This window comes from Lolium rigidum, chromosome 5, assembly GCF_022539505.1.
Source record: "Lolium rigidum isolate FL_2022 chromosome 5, APGP_CSIRO_Lrig_0.1, whole genome shotgun sequence".
Lineage (NCBI taxonomy): Eukaryota > Viridiplantae > Streptophyta > Magnoliopsida > Poales > Poaceae > Lolium > Lolium rigidum.
In genome coordinates this window covers 191,709,119-191,729,182 of record NC_061512.1, presented here as the reverse complement: position 1 = coordinate 191,729,182, position 20,064 = coordinate 191,709,119, and positions in this window count along the sequence as shown.

Genomic DNA, 20,064 nt, shown 5'->3' with positions numbered 1-20,064 from the left:
TACTCCCGCCAGCCGGACAGCCGGGTTGCGGTCTGTAGCTGGTCGGAAGCCGGCTGTCGGAAACCAGATCACGTTACTAAGCCGGCCGCGTGAGAGGGTGTTAGCCAATCGGCGAAAACAATAGAGTACGCGAAAAACTTGTCGAAATCGGCCCTCTTGGCGCTTGCTTTTTCATAGCTTACAAAAGGAGTACAAGGGATACATACATTCCTGCTCTCAAGTATAAAATGGGCGGAGCAAGTTGACATTCCAGGGACGTTTTGTCTCCTCGTCAGCCTTGTCCGGCTTGTTCTTTCTAGCCTCTTGGGCATCTATGAGATAGTAGGAATCATTGCCTACCGCCTTGCTCACGATGAAGGGACCCTCCCATGGGGATGACCAGTTTATGCTGTCCGGCTGTCCGTTGGATCAGCCGGAGCACTAGGTCTCCTTCTCGGAATGCTAAGGACTGGACCTTCCGGCTATGATAGCGTCGGAGGCTTTGCTGGTATACGGTAGACCTGGACTCGGCCATCAGCCGGACTTCTTCGACCAGCGACTCCATCTTCACGAGCTTCTTTGGCTTCAGCTTCTGTGTAAAGCTTGATCCTTGGCGCGTCGTGCTCGATATCAGTCGGCAGGACGGCTTCGGCCCCGTATACGAGGAAGAAAGGAGTGTAGCCGACTGAGCGGTTTGGCGTCGTGCGCAGGCTCCATAGTACGCTGGGCAGTTCCTCAATCCAGCAGCCGGCTGCTCGTTCGAGCGGCTCCACCAGCCTGGGCCGGATGCCGGCTAGGATCAAGCCGTTGGCCTTCTCCACTTGTCCATTGGACTCCGGGTGCGCCACGGATGCTAGGTCCATTTGGATCCCCATTTCTCCGCGTTAACGCTTGAAGACGCCTTCGGCGAAGTTGCTGCCGTTGTCGGTGATGATGCTGTGGGGGTAGCCGTACCTCACAATTATTTCCTTGAGGAATGTGACGGCTGTGGAGCCGTCCAGCTTCTTGATCGGCTTGGCTTCGATCCTTTTGGTGAATTTGTCAATCATCACCAAGAGGTGTGTCATGCCGCCTCGCGCGGTTCTGAATGGGCCCACCATATCCAAGCCCCACACGGCGAATGGCCAGGTGATGGGGATGGTTTTCAAGGCGGAAGCCGGCGAGTGCCTTTTCTTGGCGAAGCGCTGACAGCCGTTGCACTTCTTCACCAGCTCTTCTGCGTCTCTGAGCGCAGTCGGCCAGTAAAAACCGTGCCGGAAAGCTTTGGCCACTATGGCTCTGGAGGAGGCGTGATGGCCGCACTCTCCCTGATGGATTTCCCATAGGAGTTCAATCCCTTCAGCCGGCTCTACGCACCGCTGGAGCACCCCACTTACGCTGCGTTTGTACAACTCGTGGTTGATGATGGTATAGGCCTTGGCCCTTCTCTCAATCTGCCTGGCTTGAACCCTGTCATTGGGCAGCACACCATCGGTGAGGTAGGAGAGGAATTCTTGTGCCCATGATGGTACGCATTTTATTTCAAACACGCTGACCATCAGGGCCTCCATCTTCGGAGCTTCCGGATTCGACTGCATGGTCGCCGGGTTCGGCTGTGAAGCCGGCGGGTTCGGCCGATAAGCCCCCGAGTTTGGCTGAGAAGCCCCCGCGTTGGACTGAGAAGCCCCCGGGTTCGGCTGTGGAGCCGGCGGGTTCGGCCGATAAGCCCCCGACTTGGGCGATGAAGCCCCCGGGTTCGGCTGAGAAGCCCCCGGGTCAGCCGGCACGAATATGGAATCCGAGTCCGGTGACGGTATGATGGACGGTTTCTTGAGGATCGCCAGGGCCACGCCCGGCGGAATAGCTTGCCGGGTTGAGCCGATCTTGGATAGGGCGTCAGCCGCCTCGTTGTTTGCTCGCGGCACATGATGGAATTCACAGCCATCGAAGAAGCCGGATAGCTGCTGGACGTGGAAGCGGTATGAGGCCATATTGGCGTCCTTCGCGTCCCAATCGCCAGATGCTTGTTGTATGACCAAGTCGGAGTCGCCGAAGCAAAGAATGTGACGCACGCCTATCTCCTTGGCCAGCTTCATCCCATGGATGAGCGCCTCATACTCCGCCACATTGTTGGATGCGGCGAAGTGGATCTGCAGGACATAGTCCAGTCGGTCTCCCTTGGGAGAGGTGACGACGATGCCGGCTCCCAAGCCGTTTCGCATCTTCGAGTCAGGCACAGGCGGCAGGTATTGCATCTCGGCCCAGTCGACGAAGAAGTCCGCGAGGATCTGCGACTTGATGGCTGTGCGCGGCTCGTAGATGATGGTGTGGGCGGCTAGCTCCAGGGCCCACTTGGCAACCCGGCCATTGGCGTCTTTGCTGCCAATGATTTCCGCCAAGGGTGCTGTGGCCACCACCTTGATGGGGTGCTCTTGGAAGTAGTTCTTGAGCTTCTTGGCCGTCATGTACACGCCGTAGGTGACCTTCTGGTAGTGGGTGTAGTTTTGCTTCGACTGGGACAGCACTTCGCTAAGGTAGTAGACTGGGCGCTGGACCGACTGCTCCTTGCCGGCTTCCTTGCTAACTTCCTTGCGCTCCACCACCAAGGAGGGTAGGCATCTCCTTGGTTTTTACAACGACATCATCCACATATGCGTGAACATTTCTGCCGATTTGATCCTGCAAACACTTTTGCATGCACCTTTGGTAGGTGGCGCCTGCATTTTTCAAGCCGAATGGCATAGTCGTGTAGCGGTAAGCCCCGTACGGGGTAATGAACGAAGTCTTTATTTGATCAGCCGGATTCAAAGGAATCGGTGGTAGCCTGAATAGGCATCTAGAAAAGACAACGGTTCACGGCGGCGGTCGAGTCTATAACTTGATCTATGCGCGGCATGGGGAAGGGGTCCTTCGGGCACGCCTTGTTAAGGCTGGTGTAGTCGATACACATGCGCCAGGAGCCATTCTTCTTCAAAACCAGGACCGGGTTCGCCAACCAGTCCGGGTGCAGCACTTCCATGATGAAGCCGGCTGCGAGGAGCCGGGCGATTTCTTCACCGATGGCCTTTCTCCTTTCTTTGGCGAAGCGCCTGAGGGGCTGCTTCACCGGCTTGGCTTCGGGCCTGACGTGGAGGTGGTGCTCAGCCAACTCCCTCGGCACACCCGGCATGTCCCTTGGAGACCATGCGAAGATGTCCCGATTCTCACGGAGGAAGCTGGTGAGCTCGCCTTCCTATTTGCTGTTCAAGCCGGCACCGATGGTGACGTACTTGTCCGGCTGCGCCGGGTCGAGCAAGATCTTCTTGGTGTTGTCGGCCGGCTGGAAGTGAGTCCTCCCAGCCAGGTTGCCCAAAGCCGGCATGTCCGACTGCGCGGCCTTAGCCAGGGCGACGGCGTCGTGGATGAGCTGCTTCTCGGTGGCGATGACCAGCGTCTGGGCCATCTTGGAGCTCTGGGTGGCGCAGTCCATGGAGCGGCGGTAGTCGCCGGCTATGGTGATGACCCCTTTAGGGCCAGGCAGCTTCATTTTCAGGTACCCATAGTGGGGCACCGCCATGAACTTGGTCAGGGCCGGCCTGCCCAGGAGCGCGTGGTAGGGACTGACGAGGTCCACAACCTCGAACTCGATCCTTTCGGTGCGGAAGTGATCCGGCTTCCCGAACATCACCTCCAGCGTGATCCGGCCAATCGGCTGGCAGCAGTGGCCCGACACGATGCCATGGAAGACGGTGGGGGTGGGACGCAGCTCGGCTTCTTGGATGCCTAGCTTGCGGGCGGTGTCGCGGTAGAGGATGTTGATGCTGCTGCCCCGTCGATGAGGACGCGCGAGAAGCGCACGCTGCGCCGGGTTGTGCCAATGGTGGGGTCGAGGACCATGGCGTAGCTGCCCGGCTTCGACAGGACAGCCGGTGTGTCGCGGCGATCGAAAGTGATGGCCTGCTCTGACCAGTTTAGGTACTGGGGGACCGGCGGTATGACCGCGTTGACCTCGAGGGAACGGCTCTGCTGGCTTGTCTTGTCCTCGGGCTCGGAGGTGAAGATGATGTAGGTAGCATCCTCGGCCAAGTAGCGGCCATGGTGCACTTGGTTAGCCTCGTGGTGCTCGAGGTTGGCGTTCTCCGTGCCGGCTTGGCCACCCGGCCCGCCGGCTGGAGGGGGCGGGGGTGGAGGCGGGAGGGGTTCGCCGCTTGTCAGCCGCTTCATGAAGTGGCAGTCGCGGGTGGTGTGGTTGGAGGGGTTCTTGCCGCTGTGGTACTTGCACGGTGAGTCGAGCATCTGCTCGAAGGTGTACTTCGGCTTCCAGGGCCGGTCTTGCTTCTGCCGCCGGCTGCAGCCAGCCGCCGCGTGGTCCGACACGGCTGCCACGTGGGCAGAACCGTACCGGCGGTCCGGCTGGTCGTTGTGCCGCTTGCCGCGGTAGTTGTCCCGCCGGCTGCCATGAGAGGCGCCCTCGGCCGGCTTGTGCTCGGCCGGCTTGTTGTTGTCCCGCCTTGGCGGAGCCGGCGATGTGTCAGCCGGCTCTTTGTCGGCTTCTTCGGCCAGCGCGTACTTGTCCGCGATGGCCATCAGGGCCGCCATGGTCTTGGGTTCGCTGCGGCGCAGCTTGTGCCACAGCATGGTGTTGGGCCGACAGCCTCCCATGAAGAAGCTGATGGCCTGGATCTCGTGCACACCCTCGCAAGAGTTGCGCATCTCGCACCAGCGCGTCAGGTACGCGCGATCCGTCTCGTCCGGGCCTTGCTTGCACATCTCAAGCTGTTGAGGGCAACCCGGCCGGCGGTAGGTGCCGGTGAAGTTGCTGATGAAGGCCTCCTCGAAGTCCAGCCAGCCGTTGATGCTGCCGGCTGGCAGGTTGTTGAGCCAGGTGCGGGCGGAGCCGACCAACATCAGGGGGGAGTAGCGTACCGCCCAACGCTTGTTGCCCCGGGCGATGCCGACTGCGGTGGAGTAGTCCAGCAGCCAGTCCTCCGGCTTTGCAGTGCCGTCATACTTGGGGGTGTCGCGCGGGAGCTGGAAGCCGTCAATCATGGGCTCGTTGGCGATGCGGGGCCCGAAGCACTTTGGGCCGGCTGGCCCTTCTTCTTCCGCGATGCGGGATTCGACCAGCCGGTCGAGGCGGTCTCGGGCGTCTGCCGGCTCGATGCGCGGGTCCCAGCCGGGAACGTGCCGGCTGGCGAGCGCCGCTGGCTTCTGGAGCCGGCCGGTGTTGGCGTCGAGGCTCGGTGTCTTGCTCCTGGTTCCGGCTTGGTGGAGGCCGGCTGCGGCTGCCGCTACTGCCTGGCAGGCGGCTCGTCCGGCTTGAGCTCGCGTGCGTAGCGCGGGAGTCGTTGTGCCGGCTTGGTGCTGGGGAGGTGGACTCGGCCGTGTCCCTGGCATTGCCTGCGGCACCACGAGCGTGAGAAGCTCTGGGATCCTGGGCGTACCTGGGGTCTTTCGACTGCCGGTTGGCAGCCTTTAGCAGCTCAGTCACCCGCTCGGTCTAGCGGCGTAACTCTTCACCTTCGAGGCCGCGCAGCTCTTCTGCGGCGGCTTGTGCGGCGAGCATGTTCTTGTCGGGGGTGTTGTAGAGGGGCAGCTCTGTTGACGGAGCCGGCGCTTCCGCGCCGTCGCGGTCGATCTCGGCGCCTAGGTCGCGGCCTCTGCGGCGGATCAGGCCGGCTCGGCTGGGGTTGTCGCCGCCTGGAGTGAGGCCGTGGGCGCGGTTGTACTCGCGCTGGGTGATTTCCCACTAGCGCTTGGCAGCAGCCAGCTCCTCGGTCTGCTTGAGGAGGAGCACACGGTGCGCCTCCAGGTCTGCCTCGACGGTGGTGGGGTCGGTGCCAGTCGTGAGCGGGGTGCTCAACTTCGCCCGGACTTCTTCCAGCCGGGATGGTGGTGGTGGCGGCTTCGCGCCTGATGCGGACGCGTGCCCGTCGACGTTGCGCTCCAAGTTGGGGTCGCGGACGCGCGCGGACTTGGTGGGCTGCTCGTCGCCGGTCGCCATGACTTGCGCGATGCAGGGGTCGGCGAGAGCGCTGCTGGTGCCGGCTCCGGGAGGAGGGCTTGCGCAGCGCAGCACCTGCCGCGGGTAGCGCGGCGGTGCGACGGTAGCGACGTAGACGTCGTGGCCGCCGAAGGAGATGACGCTGCCGCCGGCAGGGAAGGGCCTGTCGGCGAAGCAGCCAGCGTTGTCGCTGACGCAGTTGAGGGAGCCGAATCTCCAGATCAAGCCTGAAGCGACCCGCTCGCCGGTGGTGATGGTGAGGCCCGTCCGGATGAAGACACCGGCCGCGGACGCTGAAGGCCCCACGGTGGGCGCCAAATGTCGTGTTATCGTCACGGCATATGCCATAGGGTGGCTAATCGAAGTGGTTCCTAGTGGTCTCACGGCGGTATCCGGATGCGGGTATGGGCACGAGCGACACGGCGACGTACCCAGGTTCGAGGCCCTCCGATGGAGGTAACACCTCTACTCCTGCTATGAGTGTATATGGTAATCACACAGTACAATGGTGCTCCTAGAGCTGTATCCGGCTGCTCGGGGAGGCTAAGATAGACGAAGGTCTCTCTCCTCGAGTAGCGCTAAGTCTAGAATGAAGTGAGAATGATTGATCGTCCCCCGCACGAGGGGGGTAGTGCAGCTTATATAGGCGCTGGCACTTTACAATGAAGTCCCTATAGTCTAGTGGCCGGCTTGGCCGGCTCCGGCTACCGCTCCTTCCCGAGGCGTTGACGTCATGGAGCCGTTGAGGCGTAGTGGCCTGTCTTGTCCGCCAGCGGGAGTCAGCGGCATGGCGAGGAGACGTCCCCGTCGTCATCATGCCCTGTAGCCGGTACGGACCGACGTACGCCATGATGGCCTGTCCGCCGCGTGGCACTATTGCTCTACAGTGCCCCGCGCTTTACGGGAGATGAGGTCAGCGTGGACCTGCGAACCCGGACCACCTACCCAGTTCCTTCTCATGCAAGACTCGCCAGCCTCGAGTCGGTCTAGAGTATAAACCCCAGTCGGATATGGCTTGTAGAAGCCGGCCCAGCCACAGCGCAGACGGCCGTAGCCAGGCTGACTAGGACTTGGAGCCAGCCGGCTTCCGAAGCAGTCGGCCACGGCTCCAGCCGGCTGCTCCTCAGCCGGCCTTTGCCGCGAGCCGGCCAACCTCTAGCCGGCTGCTCCACGTCCATTGCCCTACCCGGGGTCTTCCCCCCGACAGAGGGAACTATGGCTCGTGGCGAGAGAAGGTTGAGATGGGGCTTGCTTTGCTTGACCTCGACTTGGCACTGATAGAGGCTTGTCCCATAGAACCTAAGGACCCCGTGAGGGGCGACAAAGAAAGTGAAGATGACTTCAACAAAAGGGTTCTTGACCATGGACCAAAAAGAATGAAGTACGATCTTGATCGTGCAAAGTGGGACTCGTCCAACAGAAAGTGCTTGATGGTGATCAAGAGCTCCATTTTGGAGGCTATAAGGGGAGCAATCCCACAGTGCGACACCGCCAGTGAGTACCTGAAAAAGGTAGAGAGTCAGTTTACTGGGTCTTCCAAGGCCTATGCTAGCACTCTCATAAGAAAGCTTGTCACTACAAAGTACACTGGTGGTGGAGTAAGGGATCACATATTGAGGATGAGCCATATGTCTTCCAAGCTAAAGTCTATGGAGATGGAGCTTCCAAAACAGTTCATCATCCATCTGATCTTTGCCTCACTCCCAAAAGAATTTGAGACCTTTGCTGTGAACTACAATGCACAGCCAGAAAAGTGGGCCATTGAGAAGATGATTGCCATGTGTGTGCAAGAAGAAGAGAGGATCAAGGGGCAATCTGGTGATTCTATCAATTACCTAAGCCCAACCAAGAAGAGGAACTTTCAGAGTTCCAAGCCACAAGGGAAACCTCAGTGGAATCCTCCTCCTGCTAAGCAGCATGGAAAAGCTCAAGATCATCAGCCGCATGAAGAGGTGGCCAAGGATACTTGCAAGTGGTGCAAGGAAAAGGGCCACTACCAGAAAGACTGTGTGGCATTCCTGAAACATCTGTGCAAGAAAGGTGAGGATTTAATTACATTTGTAGATGAATCCTTATTTTTAAGTTATGCAAAATCTACTTGGTGGATTGACTCGGGTGCAACTTGTTCATGTTGCAAATTCATTACAGGGATTCCGTATGAGACGAGACCATCGCAAAGAGGAGAAAGATGCATTAAAGTAGCAAACGGCATCCAAGCTGAAGTCGAAGCCATTGGAGATCTCCCATTAGTATTAGCTAATGGCTTTGTACTTTTATTAGTAGATGTGCTTTATGTACCCTCTTTGCATCGGAACTTAATAAGTGTATCGCGCTTAGATGATGATGGTTTTGCTTGCCATTTTGGTGATGGTCAATGTAAGATCAAGTTTAATAATGAGATTGTTGGTCTTGCCTTCGAGACAAGACAAGCTTTATTTATTGTCACTTTGTGATGAGAATGTGAATGTTTTAAGCGCTGATAATGAGAATGTCTCCACATCCCTGAATGAAAATAATAAGCGGAAGAGAATTGATGAAGTCTCTTCGAAATTATGGCACTGTCGTTTAGGCCATATTTCGAGGGGGAGAATAGAACGCTTAGTAAAAGAATCAATCCTTCCGCCTATGGAATTTTCGAATTTAGAACAATGCATCGATTGCATTAAAGGAAAGTATGTAAAGAACATAAAGAAGGGCGCCAAAAGAAGCACATGAGTTTTAGAAATAATTCATACGGATATAAGCGGTCCGTTTCCTGTGAGATCTGTGGATGGCTATGATTCCTTCATAACATTCACGGATGATTATTCGTGTTATGGTTATATTTATCCAATTAATGAGCGTTCAGAAGCATTGGATAAATTCAAGATATTTAAGGCTGAAGTAGAAAATCAGCATAGCATAAAGATTAAAATAGTAAGGTCTGACCGTGGTAGGGAGTACTACGGTCGGTACACCCCATATGGCCAAGTTCCTGGACCTTTTGCAAGGTTCCTACAGGAACATGGCATAGTTGCCCAGTATTCTACACCGGGCGAGCCTCAGCAGAATGGAGTAGCTGAAAGACGAAACCGTACCCTGATGGATATGGTAAGAAGCATGTTAAGTTACTCCACTTTACCGGTTAGTTTGTGGATGGAGGCGTTAAAAACCGCTATTCACATACTTAATCGAGTTCCTAGTAAGTCGGTGTCTAAAACACCATATGAATTGTGGACTAGTCGAGAACCTTCACTCAATTATTTGCGAGTGTGGGGCTGTCCAGCTGAGGCTAAACTCTTTAACCCGAACATAGGGAAATTAGATCCTAAGACAGTAAGTTGCCATTTTATTGGCTATCCAGACAATTCGAAAGGTTATCGTTTCTATTGTCCAGACAGACTCACTAAGTTTGTAGAAACGAGACACGCTGTGTTTCTGGAGGATGAGATGATCAGGGGGAGCACGGTATCCCGAGAAATCAACCTTGCGGAGAAGCGGGTGTATGCACCCACTCCGATGATCCAGGAACCATTTTTCTCGATACCTGCTGCTGCTGCACCGACACAGGACAATGTCATTGCGACACCTGTTGTTAGTTCTCCTGTGGCAACAATGAATGAAAATAGAGAGAATGTTACCACACATGAGGAAGAGCTGCAACAGCCCCATATAGAAAGTGCGCCGGAGATCGAGAACCTTAGAAGGTCTCAAAGAGCAAGAAAGCCAGCTATTGCTGACGATTTTGAGATCTATGTCAGTGAAGAAGTTCAAATGGAGGGTGATCCCACCACATTTGAAGAAGCCTCAAGAAGTGCTCATTCATCGAAATGGATTGAGGCCATGGTTGATGAAATGAGATCAATGAGTAGCAACAAAGTCTGGGATTTAGAAGAAATTCCTAAAGGAGCCAAAATAGTAGGCTGTAAATGGGTCTACAAAACAAAGTGTGACTCTAGAGGGAATGTTGAAAGATATAAAGCACGACTTGTTGCAAAGGGTTTCACTCAAAGAGAAGGAATAGACTATAATGAGACCTTTTCTCCGGTCTCATGTAAGGATTCTTTTAGAATAATAATGGCTTTAGTGGCACACTATGATTTAGAGTTGCATCAAATAGATGTAAAGACGGCCTTCTTAAATAGAGACTTGGAGGAAAATGTTTACATGGCACAACCCAAGGGTTTTGTCGTGGAAGGAAAAGAACATATGGGATGCCGTCTGAAGAAATCCATTTATGGGTTAAAACAAGCCTCCAGGCAATGGTACTTGAAGTTCCATGAGACAATTAAAAGTTTTGGGTTTAATGAGAATAGAGAGGACAATTGCGTATATGCAAAATTTAAGAAAGGGAAATTCATTTTCCTTATCCTATATGTGGATGACATTCTGCTTGCTAGTAGTGATGTTAGTCTACTATTGGAGACGAAGAAGTTCTTGTCCTCGAACTTCGATATGAAAGATCTTGGTGAAGCTTCATTCGTTCTAGGAATTGAAATTCACCGAGATAGACAAAGAGGGGTTTTAGGACTATCGCAAAAGGCATACTTAGAGAAAGTTCTAAAGAAGTATGGTATGCATGCGAGTAATGCCACGCTTGCTCCTATAGTCAAGGGCGATAGATTTGGGGATTTTCAATGTCCCAGGAACCAATATGAGTTCGATCAAATGAAAGCGGTTCCATATGCTTCAGCTGTCGGAAGCCTAATGTATGCTCAAGTATGTACGCGCCCAGACTTAGCTTTTGTTACCGGGGTACTTGGCAGATTCCAAAGTAATCTAGGAATAGATCACTGGAAAATGGTGAAGAAGGCATTGCGTTATGCGCAAGGCACGAAAGGCCTCATGCTAACATATAGAAGAACTGATTCCCTTGAGATAGAAGGGTATTCAGATGCAGACTTTGCGGGAGATGTAGATGACAGAAAATCCACATCAGGTTATGTATTCACTCTCGCAGGTGGAGCTATATCGTGGAAAAGCTTCAAGCAATCTATCACGGCACCGTCCACGATGGTTGCCGAGTATGTAGCATGTTATGAGGCATCGGGGCAGGCAAACCGGTTAAAGAAATTTATACCCGGGTTGAGAGTGGTAGACAGCATTCAAAGACCACTTAGAATGTACTCTGCGACAATGAGCCGAGCAGTATTTTATGCTCACAACAATAAGTCAAGTGATGCTGGCAAGCACATAGACATCAAGTATTATGTTGTGAAAGATAGAATCCAGGATCATACCATAAGTTTAGAGCATATAAGCACAAAGAGAATGCTCGCGGATCCGCTTACGAAAGGCTTACCACCCAGTGTGTTCAGTGAACACGTAGCCGGCATGGGTTTACGGAAAAGCCTATGATACCTGGATATTAAGGGCCTAGAGGAAGAATCTATTTTAAAATGGAAAGGTGTGTAGTAGCTGTTGAATCTGATGGTGCGTAACTGGCCATCATGACGAGACATGCTCTATATGCTAATCTGTGATAAAATGGATACCAAGAAAAGTTTAAGTCTAAGATTAAGATTAAAGTAAGATGAGATCAAGGGGGAGAATGTTAGTTTGATCTCCACGTACGACCCAACGGTCGTACCACCCTATCTCGCGCCCTGATCGGGGGCGCCCAACCACGTCTGGTTGGTGGGCCCCTATCGCCAGCGCCACATATAAAAGAGGTGGGGGCCGGGGCACGGACGCCAAGGTTCGTCCGCTGCCGTCCTCCCCACCGACACACAAACCCTAAGCCACCCGATCTGGTAAGGCGCTGTAGCGGCGGGAAGCTCCACCGACATCACCGCCGCCCCTCCGTCGCCGCCATGGCGAGCTCCTCGTCGACGAAGACCGACGGTATGAACCCCATTGTTTTCCCCTCTAGTTTCATCCCGGTTAGGCTAGATACAATTACTCACTAGATGCAACAACTAGAGGTCCTAGAAATCTAACATGCATTAATAGAAAAGAGAGTTATATGTACAAGTTCAAAGAAAAATCAACACCGTGCCATACAACTCAACCTAGAAGACCTAATCTAGGAGAGAAGTTGGCGAAAACCCCGAGCCCCCGCGTCCGGCCAATGTCGTGCCTCGGCCCGATTATTGTCGAATAACAAAGCCACCGAAGGACGTGCGTTGTCGAAAACTGCAGCGTTTCTATGCTTTCATATCCACCATGTCGTGAGCATGATCAATGACGAGGTGCCTTGCGCAACTAAAATTCAGACTCTATGAGGGTTATCTATCCTGTTCCATAGAAGTTTACTCCCTTCAATCCATAGTAAATGTCTAAACTTAGTCATATGCATCGGGGAGTACCAAAGACATGTTATGATGTTAAGCCCTGGCATAAACTGTTTTTTTAATGAGCATGAACTGTTCTTTTTTTTTCTTGCCTAACTTGCAGAAGACGGATCTTTGCATACATACTGGAATGCACCAAATTGATGCTGATTTTCCAAACTCGAGAAGTGGCAACCTGTGGCTGGAGATGCACAGTTTTCTTTCTAGAAGCATTCTCTCGACTGAACCTACCCGTACTGTCTGCCTCATTCAGGCAAGCGACCAATCATGCGTGCAATGGATGCATAATATGGTTCTCGAAGCAAGGGCGGCGTAAAGGCAGCAGAAGGCTACGAAGCCTATAAACGAAGCGGACAACCAATCCACCCGATGTACGCGGGCATGTGGCTAATCCTGAATCTCATCTTCGTCACCGGTTCAGTGAATCCAATCATCTGTTTATATGTGCTGGAGTCGCCGGGCAGGTTCAGTGGATCTGCTCGGCAGTTCCGTCTGTACGTCCGGCCCCGATCGAACACTCCCCCGGCCCTTCCTGTCAAACGGAACAGTAGTATAGATGAGGAGACCACACTGGCCTAGTTGGAATTACTTTCTCCACATATCAAACCTAACATCCGATGTGGCCGGCCAGATCGTGTGCTCCTGTTGTGACAGTATGCAACGATTATTTGTCAGAAAGAGATTTCTCTGGGGAATGGTTGAGGATATGGCTACCGAATGATGTGCAAATCTTTGCCAATGATCGAATGGCTAGTACTCTCTCCACCCCTAAAAAAGATATTGCAGATTTACCGAAATTTGAATATACCTTTTTCGGAGATTGGCACATCATTCAGTAGCCACATCCTCAACCATTCCCCTATCCCGCGGACATCTCATTCATTTTGAGGGAGTATAACTTTCCCGAATTCCGATGGACAATTTTGTTTGTTAACCAAGTGCTTTAGAGCATCTCCAGCCGCGGCCCCTAAACGACGTTGGATCGAGCATTTTATCATCTAAACAATATAATTATTCACGATGGACTTATTCTGATCTTCAATTATAACTTTGACCTATGACTTGCACTTATTACATGTAAATAATATTAATACAGACTACAAAGACATAAATAAAAGCATTTTTGAAATCAAATACAAGTGTACTATTCTTACATGTCCATAATTTTGTTTACTTTGATAACTCAAAAGAGTATTTTGTGGTCAAACTTATACTTAAAAACCTACGAAGGTTCTGGCTGGACTGGTGGACTGGGAGGGGCCCTTTTATGGCCAGGTTCCCGCACCTGTTCAGTTGCTGCACGGATCCGTTCATTTCGGTGTCCGATGCCAAACCACTGGAGGGGCACCCTGGGGAATGGGGTATCGCGTTTCGGCGGCAATTTGGGATGGTTGAAACGGTTGATTGGGACAACCTTCGTCGGGAGGCCATGGGTTGGCAACCGGGCCTAGAGGAGGACAAGGTGTCTTGGTCCCTAGATGCTTCGGGGACCTACACCACCAGTTCGGTCTATCTTGCACTGACGCAGGGAGCGACAGTCACTTGTTTTAAAGATGCTTGGCGCACCAGGGTTCCCCCTAAGACCCGCGTGTTTCTTTGGCAACTAATCTGTGGAAGGCTGCCCTCTGCCGAACAAGTTGCCAAACGCCACGGATCCTCGGATGGGAGGTGCGCTCTTTGCCAGGAGATTGAAGATTGCAATCACATCTTCTTCTCCTGCCCCATCGCCAAACTCATGTGGGCTGGAGTTAGGGAGCTCCTCCACTGCGACGGGAACCCCACGGGGCCGGGGGAGTTCATTGCAATCGCACAGGGCCTATACGGCCCCCTTCGTAGGCTAGTTTGGTTCACGTTTTCAGCCATGTGCTGGACTCTGTGGAACACGCGCAACAAACTAATCTTTGAAGGAAAGATGATTGGGAACCCAACTGATGTTTTTTATCACATGCTCATTCATATGCAGTCCTGGAGGGTTCTGGTCAGACAGAAGGACCGGGCGATGCTGGACGCGGCGGTGGACGACGTCAGGAGACTTTACGCGCGACTACGGGCTGAGTAGCGGAGGACCCGTGCGGCGACTCGACCAAGGACTTGCTTCAGCTTCTACCTAGTTTGGTTGAGCCCCCCTATGTAGCTTCGATCGGCTTTGTATCCGGTGTGTAGTGTGTCTTCTGGACCTCGGAGGGTCGAACTTGTGACGCCATGGGCGTGTTATGTGTGCGTGGACTGTATTACTTTATCTTGCATGTACCGTTGCCAGGAGGGCTTTATTTATATTCCTATTTATAAAGCCGGACCGTGAGGCCTTCTGTTTAAAAAGAAGGAGTAGCTAGCATGTACAGTATACTTCCCAAACAGTAGCCCCATGCACAAAACAGTTCACAATGATACGATACATATAATCCACGTGATTACACACTACGCTAATAACATGATCGACGATCGCATCTATCTGGTAAGACGTCTGAGGTGGTAAAAGTTTCTCAACCAACAGAAATCCCACCACACGCAAAAGCTACACCTTTGGCTTTGAAATAGAAGTATAGAACCAAATCCATAGAGGAGGAAAAGTGAAAACGTAGGTGCCTGAATTTCAAACCGGGCGTTTTATCCTTCCCTCCAAAAGGCAGAGCATGGATGCGATTGCGAGGTGCGTCGGCGCGAGATAACTGTCATAGGTGCTGTTGCGAGCAGTGTTACCACGACTGTTAGTTGGCGGCCATGCCGTCCCGTCTGCATGGCGATATCCGACGATTTTGACAAAATTAACCTAAATCTAGAAAGATCTCACAAAATAATCTGGTTTTGAAAAGATTTAACAAAATAATCTTTTGCTCGGCTCCGCACAAGATGGAGTCATGCTCAGTAGCACGGCTCCATCCCATGTGGAGCCAAGCTGAGAAGCACGACGCTGTTGTAGGTGGAGCCAAACTCAATAGCACGGCTCCGTGCAGGTGGAGCTAAGCTCATAAGCACAACGCCGTCCCAGGCGGAGCCAAGCTCAGTAGCACGGCTCCGTCCCAGGTGGAGTCAAGGTCTTTAGCCGTTTTCTAACAACAATTGAGAGTGGTTCATGCACCTAATGAGGACCAAGTTTATTGAGCCCAATAGCGAGATTTGCATCATCTCGGACCACCACCAAGGGATACTCAAGATAGTTATTTTCTATTTTGTACTTGTTTCCATTTAAATGGTTATGTGTGCAAAATTGTCACCGGCGGGCGCTTAAACCCCTGCTGCGACAGAAAGTTTCCCTACAACCTAACCTTGTCAGAGGAGACTTTGAGTCACTGATGCGCGCGAAACTCGTCAGAAGTAAGGCGCTCTACAGGCAGTACTTATTAGGCGCATGTGAGAAATTTTGTCGTGCCTTCAGATACTCTCTAAGTTATTATACTGTCGGTTGGTTAATAAGCGTCTCCCTCAGTTCGTTCTGATTTTCTAGAGAGTCTGGACATCTTTCGGTTCGAGGTTGTCAGCTACAACCTGATGCTTCTTGGTACTAGATTGCACCCAGAAACCCAAACTATTGAGGAAGCACGTTGCAAAGAGAAGTAGACTAATATAGCAAGGATAGATGATAAAATCTATGACAAGTTATACTTCATGATAAAAAAAAAGATGTCAAGCTGCTGAGGAAGCACATTTCAAAGATAAATAGAATAATATAGCAAAGATAGATGACAAAATCTATGACAAGTTATACGCCATGATAAAAAACATCTCAAGCTACCGAGAAAGCACATTGCAAATAAATAGAATATATAGCAAGGATGGATGACAAAATCTATGCCAAATTATATTTCATGATAAAAAAAAACATCTCAAGCTGTTGAGGAAGCACATTGCAATGATAAATAGAAGATATATCAAGGATAGATGAAAAAATTTATGACAAATTATATTTCATTATAAAAGGTAGTTTATATGTTAACAAACTGATAAAACCCTATAAAATACATATACCCGAAGGTACGAATGCTCTGGTACATCTTCTAATTTTGCACACATAACCACCTAACTGAAAATTAACATAAAATAGAAAATAATTGTGTTGAGTCTCTTTTGGTGACGGTCAGAGATGATGCAAACCTCTCCGCTGGGCTAAATAACGTTGGTCCTCGTTAGTTGCATGAACCATGTACTCCCAACTATTGTTGGAAAACGGCTAAGGACCATGCCTCCACCTCAGATGGAGCCGTGCTACTAAGTTTGGCTCCGCCTGGGACGGAGCCATCCTACTGAGCTTGGCTCCGCCAGGGACGGCGTTGTACTTCTGACCATGACTCTACCCGGAATAAAGTTATGCTATTGAGTTTGGCTCCACCTAAAACGGAGCCGTGCTATTGAGTTTGGCTCTATCTGGTGCGGAGCTAAGCAAAAAGTTACTTTATAAAATCTTTTCAGGACAAGGTTATTTTATGAGAACTTTCCAGATTTAGATTAATTTTGTCAAAATCGACGCGATATCCAGAGGCATCCCGCCACGTCGTCTCCCCGATCAGCGTTTCGTCCGATCTTTCTCCGATTCTCTCCCACTCGCACTCCTCGTCGTGAAAGTTACGGACAAACAAACCGTCAAATTGTGCAAGCTAATTTGGTGCGTGCATGTAATCCTCGTCCACTTTTCCACTGTAAAAGTTAAACAGTTTTGTTTGGCCGGTTGCTTCGCTTTGCAGACATGCATGGGAAATGCAGTTCAGCTCTCAGAGGGACAGAGTATACTGAACAATGTTTCGTTCGGTGCGTCCCTGTGTTTGATATTAAATCAATTGAGTTTATCCAACTCACTTGTAACGGATATCCATATCATGATCACACCGTTTTATTCGGTGTGTCCGTTTGTTTAATAATAAATCAATTAAGTTTATCCATCTCACTGGTAACGGACATTCATATCGTGATCACACCGTTTCATTCTGTTCATCTTCATCTGTTTGTTCAATAATAAATTAATTGAGTTTATCCATCGGACATCCATATCGTGATCACACTGTTTCATTCGGTGCGTCCGTTTCTTCAATAATAAATCAATTGAGTTTTTCCATCTCACTGGTAACGGACATCCGTATCGTGATCACACTGTTTCATTCGGTGCATCCGTTTCTTCAATAATAAATCAATTGAGTTTATCCATCTCACCGGTAACGGACATCCATATCGTGATCACACCGTTTCATTCGGCATGTCCATTTGTTCAATAATAAATCAATTGAGTTTATCTATCTCACTAGTAACAGACATCCATGTCATGATCAACTGCATGCATTCTTTTTGAATGGCATGCATTCTTTTTCTTATTTTGCGAACATACATACAAAACTTTAATTTGCGTGTATGGTCTTTTTTTGTGGTAGTATGACGCTTTTTTGTGAAGATTAAACCAACAATACATAGATCCTTGAAAGATAAATAAAATACATCGAGGTCCTTGGGGGCGAAGGCCAATAGCGCAGCACTACCACCCCTCCATCGCTGGAGCCAGACTGTCGTTGTTGATGGAAAACGGGGAATCACCAACGTCCATGGTCTTGTCGGACCTACGCCCTCCAGAAAAAAATCGTCAAAGGCATCACCGCTGAAAGATCCACCTATCCCCAACCTCCAAAAACAACTCACATTCCTCACACCAACACCTAGACCGCACCAACATGGTAGAGAGGAGGCCGCAGGACCAAATTGCAAAGGAAAGTCATCGTTCTGCCCGCAAACCCTACAAACCCTAATCTCGTCGGATAGTACGCGTACATGCAACTCATGCAACACATGCATGTAGGTAAATCATAAAGAACAGAAAGTGCACACACATGCACACGCACGCACGCCTCGCGCACACACACTACTTATAACAAAAGAAGCTTCTACCGTAGAAATAATCTTAAGGGTTTTTCTTTCAAGTGTGAACCTGATTTACATTTCTTTTTCATTGTCTAACTTTTATTAATGAGATCTTCGAATCTAGACCTCGTGTAAGTATGTTAGGAAAACTCATTTTCAAAGTTACATGTAGATAATTTATGAAGTTGTCAGCTAGTTGGTACTGAAGTAACAACATGGCAACTTTGCAAAATAGTTGGCAACTAAAATGCTATTACCAAGTAACAAAAGAGACACAATTTTACTGTCAAAATATACCCATGTGGTTCTAAAACAAAATCCACTGTTGTTGAGAATATATGGGGTCAACTCGCATATCTATTGTACACAAACAGGTATCTTGTCCATCCCATGGCGTCTAAGCTCACCCGGACCTACCTTGGGACTCCACTGACCTGACCTAATCAACCATGCTACACACATACTATGTCCAATGTACCATCCCCCAGACTTCATGGTATGCAATATCCCTTGAATACTTGAATTGCAAGACATGAAGCTCCTCGTGTACACCAAGAGGACTCGGAAGACCGAGGTTATCTGAAGGCCCATAACCCGAAGGTTTCAAGGCCCAGAAGCCCAAAGAACCTCGATAAAGAAAATAGAGTTGTATTAGGAATCACGAATCATGTAACAAAATGGGAGAGTCTCGGATGGCTTCTCAGAGTTTGTAACTTGTACGGCATGAAATCCCTCGGTTCTCTTCCTATATAAAGGGGAGCCGAGGGAAGGAAGAAAGAATCGAATATATTGTCAACACACACCATATTTTCTGAGTCGAGCACCTTTTCGGCTGAACCTTCGAGATCTACTTGCCCTCTACTTTCTACGAAATCCTAAGTCTACAATCTGTAGGCATTGAAAAGTTAATCCCTTTTCAATTGGCGCCGTCTGTGGGAATTGGAGGCTGCAAGGAGGTGATCTCGATGGCATCGTCAACATCATCAACAACAAGCAATGCGATGGACGGAGGTAAACGGATCCAACCTGATCTCGACAATTTTGTTCCTCACCCTCCCGCCCGTTTGCATGCATATGCCGATCTGGAGGAGTCGACAAAGATGGCGTTCGGGAGTTTCCGCTTCCTTGTCGGGAAAGAAGGATCGCATCGTCTTGCGGTACCGATTTTTTTGGGACCGTTAGTGACCGATTCCGATTTCTCAGGATCATCAACATCATCAATCGAGTCAGGCGACGAGGAGGTTTCGCCACCAAGCTTCACCAAGCCCGCCGTCGGCGGGGACTCGGCGATATGTTCGGCGACATGACTTTCGGGTCATTCACAGATTCCGGTATGGGTAGCAACTCGGAAAGAATCAACAACTTCGAATTCACCGACGGATCTACTTCTATTAGGGAGGTCTTCGCCGATCTATACGACGGTGTCACCGACCCTGAAGATGATGAAAACAAAACTACAATATATCACCAAGTATGCGCAATCGGGGAATCAAGCCGCCAAGAGGACGAAGCGTCGGAGGCTTTCGATGATTTGGGTAATCCATACATCGATCCCGCAGATCCTACGCGTGGAACAGGAAAAAATACATCGGGGCCACGCCGCGAGAGAAAATACAGCTGCCGCAAGCGGCTTGCCATGAACGGTACAGAGTCGATGACCACAACGGCTACACCGGAGGCGTTGCAAGCATATCAATATAAACTCGCTCGTGCTGGACGAGAGCTAGAAAAACAAACAAAGTTACTCGACGAAAGAAGAGCTGCAGCTTCTGCGTCAAGTGCGCGCAGGGCCAACCTCAGTCGAAAATCAGGAACTTCGAGAGATAGTCACAGAGACGCCTGTGCAAGAAACAGATCGCGATTGGAAAATGTGCCTGAGCATGAACAAGACAACTTGATCCAAAACCTCGACATGTCCTTTATGTCGACAGACACAGGAGGGCACATCATCCCAAAAATGCCGGAAGCAGGATATATGGCGACACATGCCTTCATAATGGCATCTAAACCACT